This window comes from Natator depressus, chromosome 23, assembly GCF_965152275.1.
Source record: "Natator depressus isolate rNatDep1 chromosome 23, rNatDep2.hap1, whole genome shotgun sequence".
Taxonomy (NCBI): domain Eukaryota; kingdom Metazoa; phylum Chordata; order Testudines; family Cheloniidae; genus Natator; species Natator depressus.
Genome location: NC_134256.1, coordinates 12,224,522 through 12,235,907, shown reverse-complemented (window position 1 = coordinate 12,235,907; position 11,386 = coordinate 12,224,522). Strand labels below are relative to the sequence as shown.

Sequence of the window (11,386 nt, the reverse complement as noted above, 5' to 3'; positions counted from 1 at the left end):
ACCGAAAACCTGAAAACTGAAAAATGACTCGGTTTTGAACAATACCCCCAAAATTTGTCATAAAAAAGAAGAAAATTTTCGCGAGTTTTTTCCCTCCATTTTTTGACACAAACATTTTGTAGCGAAAAAGTGTTGACTGGCTGCAGTGTCCTGCCCCCAGGAGATGTCCTGGCCCACATCCTCTTTTCACCGGGAATGTTTCTCTACAATTTATGCCCAATTTGCACTGGCTGTAAGTGATTAGACAAGGTGCCAGGCAGGGACTAGTATGGTTACAACCATGTACACTCAGGAATGTTAGACAGTAACCCGAATGCGTAGCTGCTTTCTGGAAGGAGACTCTCTGGAGCGTAGGAGAATTGGTCAGGGCATGGGACAGAGTTGAATGCAACTGAAATGATCCCCATTCCTCAAATGCCCACCTTGCTCCTGCCCCCCATCCCTGCCCTGACCCCTGACTCAATTACTCAAGCCTTGGCCAGGAGGGGGAAATTCAGCCCAGAGAAAGCTCCAGCATCAATAGGATTTTCTGAGAAAGCTTCTTTCCAGAGGGGAGTAACTCACTTACCATGCTCAGACGGGGATAAGATAGCAGTATCTCACTCTTTGTGATGAAGTGTAGAATAAAGCACATTCTGCACTGACTTGGGGTTTAACATTTCGTACCTCTCACCTGCTACTTCTTTGTCTGCTGGTTCCTTTAAACAGAACATGTACGTGTTAACAGAAAGCAACTGGGGCTGATCTCCTTCTGAGAACCGGTTTGAAAGCTGATGATTAGAGACACAGCCAAGCAGCCCTCTGGAAATTGATAACAAGTAATACAAGCAGTAGGTGGATGCCATACATTGGAATAACACTTACAGCCTATGTATAGCTAAGGATCCCAGAGCACTATGCACATTATAGTTCATGCAACTTCCACAGACTTGTCATTAGTAGAGACACTTTAACACTAGTGGTATGTCCCAGGCTATGCAGCAAGTTAATCCCCAAGATCTTAACTTCTGTTCTAACAACATCACTTTCCTGAGCTGAGACTAGAACCAGGAACCCTGACTCCCCATTCACCTTTTGCTAACCCCAAGATCACAGCCACCAATCAGAGCAAGAGAGAGAACTCAGGAATCCTGATTCCTAGACCACCTTGTTTTAGCTCCTGATCTGCACTCCCCTCCCCGAACCAGGAACAGACCCCTGGAGTCCTGACTCCCAGTCCCCTGTGACTCCAGATAGCAAGGGTAGGAAAGTCCCTATTCCAAAGAGCTCATTCTGCAAAATCACACATTGTGTCATGTAGTGCTAGGCGCTGTACAAACACAGAACAGAAAAGCAGTCTCTGTCTCCAAAGACATTCTAAACAAAATACAATCAGGGTCTATTTTTTTACAATAATGTTTTATGACTAAGCTATCATAGGTAGGGGTGAAGTGGGTGCTGGAGCTATGTTAGGTTTGAAACTTCTCAAAGTTCTACAATATGGGAAGAGCTATTGATGGAGGAACTATTAAGAAACTGGATTTTAATCTTTACATTAACACAAATATCCCCAGGAATATCCTCCCAAGATTAGAAATGCTCTAAATTAGGGATGAGACAGACAACACATGGAGGGAGGGACTTTCACAGGCACTGAAAGGGGTTAGGCCCAGATCATCAAAAGTATTTTCAAAGATTCATAGATTCCAAGGCCCGAGACCATTGTGCTCAGTCTGGCCTCCGATATAATGCAGGCCAGAAAACTGCCCCAAACTAATCCCCAGAGCAGATCTTCCCACTGATCTGAGTGGAAATTAGGAGCCTAAATATGTTTGAGGATTAGGATAAGGGCCTTAGCCAGTCCACTCCCCTTGAAATTGACTCCCAAAGGGAGCAGTGTGTCTAATTCATACAGCCAAGGGCCTGGCTGTGTTGTGTAGAAGCACAGCCTTCTTTTGTAGTAATTAAGGGCCAGTTTCTCTGATACCCTCACCCACGCTGAGTTGTTCTTTACACCATGAATCATCTCTTTGAAATCAAGGGGCTAGCTGCGGATCACAGCACTGCTCAGTGTGAGCAAGGGGACAGGAGGAATCTGTTCCTAAGACTCTGGCAGCTGCCCTCATGGTTGTGATGCTCGCATTTGTGTGGTGTTGTCAACCCTTTCTCCATCCTTTCCCTTGCAGACTTGCATTTCCCGGAGCAGCTTGAGAGAGTGATGTGTTACTAACATCATTTACCGGAACTGGCAAAGGGGCAGAGAAGGGCAACGGAAATGATGAAGGGTCTGGAGCAGCTTCCATAAAAGGAGAGATTTAAAAAAACTGGTACTGTTCAGCTTCAAAAAGAGACGACATAGCGGGAATAGGATGGGGGTCTATAAAATCATGACTGGCGCGGAGACAGTGAATGGGGATGTGTTATTTACCTTTCACATAACACAAGAACTAGGGATCACCTGGTGAAATTAATGGGCAGCAGGTTTAAAACAAACAAAAGGAAGTATTTCCTCACAAAGCACACAGTCAACCTGTGGAACTCTTTGCCAGAGGATGTTGTGAAGGCCAAAAGTGTAAACGGGTTCAGAAAAGAATTAGATAAGTTCCTGGAGGATAGGTCCATAAATGACTATTAGCCGAGATGGTTATGGATGTAACCCCATATTCCAGATGTTTCTAAACCTCCAACTGCCCTGTTCTGTTCATTTCTTCTGAAGCATCTGGCATTGGCCACTGTGAGAAGACATAATTTTGGGCTAGATGGACAATTAGTCTGACCTAATATGGCCATTCTTAGATACTTACCATCTCATGGAAACATCCAGTAGATGAAGCATCTGGAAAAAGAATACTGTATTTGTAAACAATTTTAGTAGCTATGATACCTGTAAGTTAAAACTTGTCACAGCTTTACAAGTTTATTTAGTCCCAATTGTTGGCAATGGGCCACATCCACCATGACTGAATTGGCCTTGTTAGCACTACAAAAAGTAATTTTCCCTCTGTTGATATTCACCTCTTCTTGTCAGCTGTTGGGAATGGGCCACATCCACCCTAATTGAATTGGCCTTGTTAGCATTGACTGCCCACTTGGTAAGGCAACTCCCATCTTTTCATGTGCTGTAATATATATACTACTTACTATATTTTTTACTCCATGCATCTGATGAAGTGGGTTATAGCCCACAAAAGCTTCTGCTCAAATAAATTTGTTAGTCTCTAAGGTGCCACAAGGACTCCTCATTGTTTTTGCTGATACAGACTAACACGGCTACCCCTCTGAAAGGGCCCGATCCCCAGCTGGAAATAAAACGTGTGCATATTAACATGAAGCAAAGGGGCTGGTGTCTTTCTGAGAAAGCTGAGATTTAATGGCAGAACCCAGCTGTTCTGTGGAGAGGCCAATAATAATTCATCATTAATAAACACAACAGGTGACTTTCTAAACTGCTTTAATAAATAATGAGCACACTGTACAGTAGAGCAGGGCAAATCGTATCTGCCCAATACATTTTTGGCTTTTCTTTCTGTGCTTAGCAGAGTGATCACAAACTACTCCTGTCATTTACAAATTGACTCAATTTTCCAAAACATTAAGGAGATTTCGCAGGGGAGTCAAGGGCAGTCTTTGGATGCTGGCAAGAGCTGTCCAGGGTTGGGGTTTGGCCTTCAACTTCACAACTGGTCACACACATCACTGCTAGGTTGAATGCACAGACTTCCTCTGTGACCCGGGTCTGCCCTTGGTTTCCCTAAGCATCTGACTGCCAGATGCTGGGACTGGACAACAAGAGATGGATCACTTGGAAATTGCCCTGTTCTGTTGATTCCCTCGAAAGCATCTGGCATTGGCCAGTGTCAGGAGACAGAATACTGGACTAGATGGACCTTTGGTCTGACTCAGTGTGGCCATTCTTATGTTCTAATGATCTTGGGCAAGTTGCTTAGTGTCTCCGCGCTTCAGATGCCCATCTATACAATGGAGATATCAGCATTGCCCTACCTCACAGGGGGCTTTATCAGGACAAACACATCAAAGACTGTGAAGCACATTAAGAGCTACTGGGGAAAAGCGCAATATAAGAGCTACAAATTGTTATTATTGTTATAATCCACATTCAGCATCCAACATGAGTATTCAACATCGAACCTGCGTATTTGTGACTTTATCCACAGTCTGAGAGACTCATGCAGGCCAGCGTCAGAGCTGTGGGATTCAGGGATATAAAATGACATGAACATAGTGAAAATGAACCAAACCCCTGACACATTCATCTCTTTTTTTAAGTATTTGTCCAGCTCTAGTTTATATTGCAATTTCTTTCTGATAATTTCACAGCTTTATCCAAACCAGAATTAATTGAGTCCAAATATCCCTGTGGTTATTATCAGATGCTGGAGTATATTATTATACACACTATAAAAATGAACTGAGACATAGAAAGGTGACATGTCCCATATCACACAGCAATTTAATCGCAGAGCCATAAATAGGACATATCCCCAATCCCTGTAGTAGCTGTTAGACCAAATTTCCATGCAGAATCCTGCCCCCTTTGGTCTAATTGCTAGATCCCATGAGTCCTGAATCCCTGTTCCTCCCCACTAGACCCCACTCCCTTCTAGAGGTGGGGATAGAACTGCACCCTTTATGCTCTAACCATTAGACACCACTCCCCTCCCAGAGCTAGAAACAGATGCCAGGAGGAGAGTTGGGTGAATAATGGATTTTTCACTTCATTGGTAATTTTGAAAAACAAAAAAGACAAGTAGTTTTGAGTGGAACCAAAACCACCATTTTGGGGGGGACTGTTTTTTTGGCAACTTTAAAGTTGAAAAAATTTCCATGCCAAAACATTTTGTTCATGTCTACCTTGCTCTGACCATTACAGCCCACTCCCTTCTCAGAGCTGGGCAGAGAACCCAGGAGTTCTGTCCCTCTGGCTCTACCCCTGCTGTAGCCACTAGACCCCACTCTAGTGAACCTACGGGACAAGGACTTCTTATGTAAAGCCCTGGTCAATAGCCCATTGAGGTCAATGGAAGTCTTTCTCCATTGGACTTTGGATCAGACCCTAAGTCACAAATGATACAATAAGGGGCCAATTTAAATATTTTTCTTTTACTAGCACTAAGGGAGTGTAAGCAGAGGGTCGGGTGTTGGACATTTGCTAGGTCTTCCCAAGTTTGTAGTATGTGGGAACAGATATTGGGCGAGGACTTTTAATAAACAAAAATTTACTCAGTAACTCCCCCCCCCCAATTTTTTTTTTCATAATCACTGATACTAAACCCCTCTCAAATAGCCGGACAAAACGTTCAGGTCCTGATCCTGCAGCTCTGAGGCACGGCGGAGTTGGCCATGCATTTCAATGGCAGCAGGGCTACTTTAGCCCGGTAAATGTTTGCAGGGCTGTTCTAGCTGTATTAGCTCACCCACCTAGTCTCTCTTGGGCGGTAAAATCACTGACCTGTGAATGCACAGTTTGTATCGCCATCGTGAGCCTGTGGGAGGAGAAAACCCCTCTGAAATCCCCCGCATTATTCTTTTTATTTTATTTTATTTTTAGTTAGTTAGTTAGTTAGTTTGTTTCTTTTGCGGGGTGTTACCCACCGACAAAATGAGCTCCAGACCCAACCCAAAATCCTGACGATTCCTACCTGGGAGCAGAGGCTCTTATGGGAGAAGAACATAAGTACTGCCGTGCTGGGTCAGACCAAGGGTCCATCTAGCCCAGTATCCTGTCTTGGATGGTGGCCAGTGCCAGAGCTTCAAGGGGAGTGTACAGAACAGGGCAATTTTTGATAGCTCCTTCCCTGTCATCCCCTCCTGGTTTCTGGCAGTCAGAGGGTTAGTGTCGACCCAAGCATGGGTTTGCATCCTTGATCATCTTGACTAATAGCCGTTGATGGGCCTATCCTCCATGGACTTATCAAGTTCATTTTTGAACCTGGTTATATTTTTGGCGATCACAACATCCCATGGCAATGAGTTCCACGGGTAAATTGTGCGTTGTGTGGAAAAATACTTCCTGCTTGTATTAAACCTGCTGCCTATTAATTTAATCAGGTGATCTCTGGTTTTTGTATTGTGGGGAAGGGTGAATAACAGTTCCCTATTCTCTTTTCCCACCTCCTTCATTATTTTATAGATCTCTATCCTATTCCCCCTTTTAGTCTTGTCTTTTTACTTACTGTGTAATGGGAACATCCAGCAGATGAGGCATCTGAAAAATAAATACTGCATTTATAGCCATTTTATTAGTAATTTTTCAGGTCAAATAGCATCTGAATTTTAAACATCTTGTCAATCCCTGTTATACGTGTGAGTAGTGCTGAAGGATTCAGACACCGTGGGGATGATATTTATAAAAAAACTGCTTTTCAGTACTTAAGCTCTGAGAGGAATAAATAGCAATTCAAACAATAAATCTACCATTTGAAGCATACATATGGGAGAGGTGATTTGGGGTCACTTTGGGATCTTTACTAGGAGGGCATCCAGTTCATGAAAAATGGAACCTAGGATCATGGATTTGGATTTGGCTCATGGTGGATTCTCCATCACCGACAATTTTAAAATCAAGTTTGGAAGTTTTTTCCTAAATGATCCACTCTAGGAATTACTTCAGGGCAGTTCTCTGGCTTGTGTTATACAGGAGGTCAGACTAGATGGTCACAATGGTCCCTTCTGGCTTTGGAATCTATGAATCTGTGACACATTGCAATGGAACAGAATAGGCCTAGGTAATGAGCTATTGTGCCATCTGCTTTTCAGCAGAAATCCCAGCCTCCAGCCACTGCTCCTAGACATGCATTATACCATGACTCGCAGAACATATTCATCCTCCAATCAGGGGTTAGAAATTTATTGATGATGAGAAAAAAAGTTTATACTGCAGCTGATATTACAGTGTCCTGGACCTGTGAATTAATTAACAGACTGTACTCATTTTCTCAATGCTTTGCCTTGAAAATCCGAATATACCAGATAAATGGGTAAATCAAAGGAGTAAATTAATATGTTTGAACTTCATACCAATAAGCTTCCCTGCTGCAGTTTTGTCTGTGCTCTTATATGGATTTTGCTCCCTGTAGAAAATGAGAGAAAGGCTATATGAGTGAATGTAGAAAGTTACTTGTATTTACTGAGTTAAAACAAGAGAGGCCTGAGGTAAAGTCCCAGCTACCAATGTGATGCTTTGGCTTAGCAAATGTGATTGTGTCTCCCTCTACTGGCTGCTCCCAGTTTTTCCTTTAGCTCAACTGGACAGAATTATTCCACTGGCATTGCAGGGTGCAAACCTCAATGGTGGCCATGATACGTCCATGTGTCTACAGTAGGTTACACAAATGCCTCTGATCTTCGGTGGAAGATGGACCTGGAATCCAAACCCAGGGCTGGACCTCAGTTTCACAAATGGCTCATATATTTTTAATAGATCTAAGCAAAGCCCTGGATTCAAACACATCCAGAACTTGGGGTGATCCAGATCTGAATTTTGAGGGCTGGACCTGTTTTGCTTTAAAATCTTTAAAATTGGATTTAAGAACATGCCAAAAAAATTAACTGACTGGGCCAAGTTTGTGGCCACATATGGTAATTCTAACCCAGTTGTCCCTTTTAGCAGCTGGATCACGACACAAGTTCTGAGGCCTTATTCTCCCCCAATTACCAGTGGGACTGAAAAGGAACTGCCTTGCACAGTCAGTTTTGTGGCTTATTTACCTCCTGGAAACCCTGGAAATTTTAGAGCCAGCTTCCCAAACAGGTAATAACACCTAGTGCTTATAAAGTGCTTTTCTTCAGGAGATCTCAAAGTGCTTTACAAAGAAAGACAGCATCTTTAGCCCCATTGTATAGATAGGGAAACTGATGCACAGAGAGAGGAATGACTCACCCATGGTCACCCAGCAGCAGAACCAGGAACAGACCCTACAGTGTCTAAGTCCCAGGCTAGTGTGCTATCCACTAGGCAACACTGCCTCTCACTAGCACAGAGCTACATGAGCAAAGACCACTATATCTGAGGGTGCTTTAGCTGGGAAAGGATCTTCACAGAGGGATTCATTTGTCATGGCCACCAGATTTCTAGTGGGGTTAATCCCTGACTTGAGTCATAATCTATCTTCTTTATTTTTCAGTTGTAATCAGTGTTTGCATGAAACAGCACCTTCAACTTTAGGGCAGGGTAATTCTAAATCAAATACTGTATTCCTGTAGCTACTATGGGATGTGTTAAGAGATAGTGTCCTCTTACCTTTGGTTTCTACATTGACATGCAGCTGAAAAGACAGAAAATGTTAGTGAAATGGCCTAAATGACTCGCTACAACATTAGTAAAGAAAAAGGGCAGAGGTGAAAGTAAGCCGGTACGCCCCGGTACGGCGTACCAGTAAGATCAGGTGCACCGTACTGGGGCAGCCTGGCTTTCCCAGGGGGCAATTTAAAGGGTCTGGGACTCCCAGCAGTGGCTGGAGCCCCAGGCCCTTTAAATTGCCTCCTGAGCCCCGCTGCTGGAGCCCTGGGGTAGCGGCTGCAGGGCTCCGACAGCTATTTAAAGGGCCTGGGACTCCCCTGCTTCTACCGCCTGGGCCCTTTAAATAGCCGCTAGAGCCCCGCCGCCGCTACTCCAGGACTCCGGCAGCTATTTAAAGGGCCAGGGCGGTAGAAGCAGGGGAGCCCCGGGCCCTTTAAATAGCCCCTGGAGCCCTGGGCTGCTTCTGCTACCCCGGTGGGGGGGCACTTCCTTACAGGGTGGGCTGGGGCTGGCTCTGACCCCCTCAACACCGCCCCTTCCGGGGGCCACAGCTGGCCCCAGAGTACTGGTAAGTCACTGGACTTACTTTCACCCCTGAAAAAGGGGAACATAAATCAAACTAGGTATGGAGTAAAGAGGCAGGGTCTAGAGTTCTGACCTCATCTAGATTTAGGCTAGGACCGTGTGTGCAAGTTTCAGGCCATGCCAGATTTTGATGAGAGTTTCATCAGCTGTTCTGATAAGAATTTGGTCCAAAATGTCACAAAATTCACAAGAGCAATTGGGCTTGTGAAATTTCTGATCTCTCAGGCTAAATCAGAGGCAGATCCCCCTTCTGGGTTAGGTTCTTTCCACAAATCAAAGCTGTAGGGACAGATTCCAAACTGGCAATTTGTGATCAAGATACTTCACCTCAAAGCTACAGTTTATGCTGATTGCAGTTGGCCAGAATGCAACCCCTTCCTGGCATTCATCTTTATTCATAAATTATAAGCAAAATCCAGCGCAAGCCTCCTCCCTGAGCTTTTTTGCTCCCAGGCCTCCTCCACAAGGACCACTCAGTTCACACCCTAAGTCATCTCTTTCTAGAGCCAGTTCCACTTCTGTTCCATCTAGATGGGGTAAAAAGCCCAGTGCAACAGTGAATCAGAAAGATGCATTAATGTTTTCTAGCAGAATTTTTACCTGCTAACAGGTGGAATTTTCAGGCCAATGCAGCCAGAATGTTACAGGATTCAAATCCTAAACCCCTGAATTTGGGCTTCATTCAGATGTGAAGTTCTGACGTTGGCCCATCTCAAAAAGAAACGTACTGCAAACATTTAACAGTGATTCTATCCTGGCTCCCTGAGCCTGTTTGAGAACATTATGGAACCTGGGGATTTCTTATGAAGTTTGTCTTATCTACCTTCTAACAGGTGTAGGTGTTTACATACCTTTCGTTATTACTAGATACAGAACCAAGCACAGACCCAGGGTGGTAGGAATTGCAATTCCAAGTATCATTTGCAGTCCTAGAAAACCAAAGCAACATGAATATTTACAGAAAACAATAACATTAGGCTAGAAATAAAGGGAAAGGGAAAGTAGAATACGTTGAAGATGCTGGCCCCTCAACAGCCAGACCAAAAATAAGTATCTAATATTATAAAGATGTCTGTCACAGGCCATTCACTGAACGATAGAATGAATTTTTAGAGCGGCTCAAACACCAGAATTAATGTTCTGTGGGAAAGTCTAACATTTCAAAATTTGTTTTAATTCCAAATTGGAATAAAAAGCCCCAAATTTTAAATTTCCTGCAAAAAGAAAATTGCTAAAAAAATTGACCCTAAACTACAGAAATATTTTGTTTTGATAATGTTAAATAATTTTGTTTTTGTTAAGGTACAAGATAGGTTGAATCATTGTAATATATTCAATCTAATATTAAATACAAATCATATAAATAAAATATGTTAAAATCAATATTTATACGATAATGTTTATAACATTATATAATGTGAAAGTCAAAATGATTCATCTGGACATTTTCCCTTCAAAATGTCATCAGAACTGATACTTTCCCATGAAACATTCTGATTTTGACAAATCTGAATTTTTCATTGAAAAACTGTTCTGTATTTTTGTTTTGTTTTGTTTCAACCAGCTCTGTTTATTTTCATGTTCCCATTTGCAAATATCCTGAAATATGAGACCTTCACTACGCGATGCTGGGTACAGAAAACAAAAACCAAAACCCAAATTAAACTTTGACCTTTCCATCAGTAGTACCAGGAGTCCAGTGATTTATTGTTGGTTTCAACCCACTCTGCAAAGAGCAAGGAGATAACCCGAGCTACAGCTGCTACTATATCTGTCCCTGGTTCTGACGGGCACTTAGTACAGGTGGACGTTTACATTGTAACCCGGCAAAGTCAGGTGGGAGGCCTAAGGAGAATTCAGAAGCTGATGACTGGACTGTGCGTGCCTTTCCTGACCCGTTGAGTGGACAGAACCAATTCAGCAAAAACAACGAGGAGTACTTGTGGCACCTTAGAGACTAGCAACTTTATTTGGGCATAAGCTTTCATGGGCTAGAACCCACTTCATCAGATGCATGGAGTGGAAAATACAGTAGGAAGATATATATACATAGTACACAAAAAGAGGGGGGTTGCCTTACCAATTCTAACAAGACAATTCAATTAAAGTGGGCTATTATCAACAGGAGAAAGAATTACTTTTGTAGTGGTAATCAGGGTGGCCCATTTCATCTGTTTCATCTGTTCAAATAGCTTGAAATGGGCCATGCTGATTACCACTACAAAGGTGCTAGACCTGAACGAATAATTTATATTTGGTTTTGAGGGGAAAACTGAAAAATCTGGGGGGGGAAATGGTTCAGTTTGAACTGAAGCTGAATTTTTTTTTGCTTTTTTGCTCTTAAACAAACAAACAAACAAACAAACAAACAAACAAATTTCTTTTTGGTCAAATCAAGCATTTTTTTTCCATTTTTTGTTTCATTTTGGGTTATTTTTTGGTATTTTTCAACTCCTTTTTTTTTCTTAAACTAGCTAACTTTTGAAACAAAATGCCATTTCAAAATAAAAAGATGACATGAACCATTTCAACTTTTTTTTTTCAATTTTTTGGGGCTAAAAC

General features: G+C 42.7%; 1 long non-coding RNA gene across 1 annotated transcript; it reads right to left on the bottom strand.

Moving 5' to 3' along the window:
• Positions 1-616: 616 nt before the first annotated feature.
• On the bottom strand, positions 617-7,054 carry LOC141976322 (uncharacterized). Its single transcript, XR_012636099.1, has 3 exons — positions 7,018-7,054; positions 6,174-6,205; positions 617-698 (listed from the first exon to the last, which is right to left on the bottom strand). It is a non-coding gene; the product is annotated as an uncharacterized LOC141976322 (long non-coding RNA).
• Positions 7,055-11,386: the final 4,332 nt, after the last annotated feature.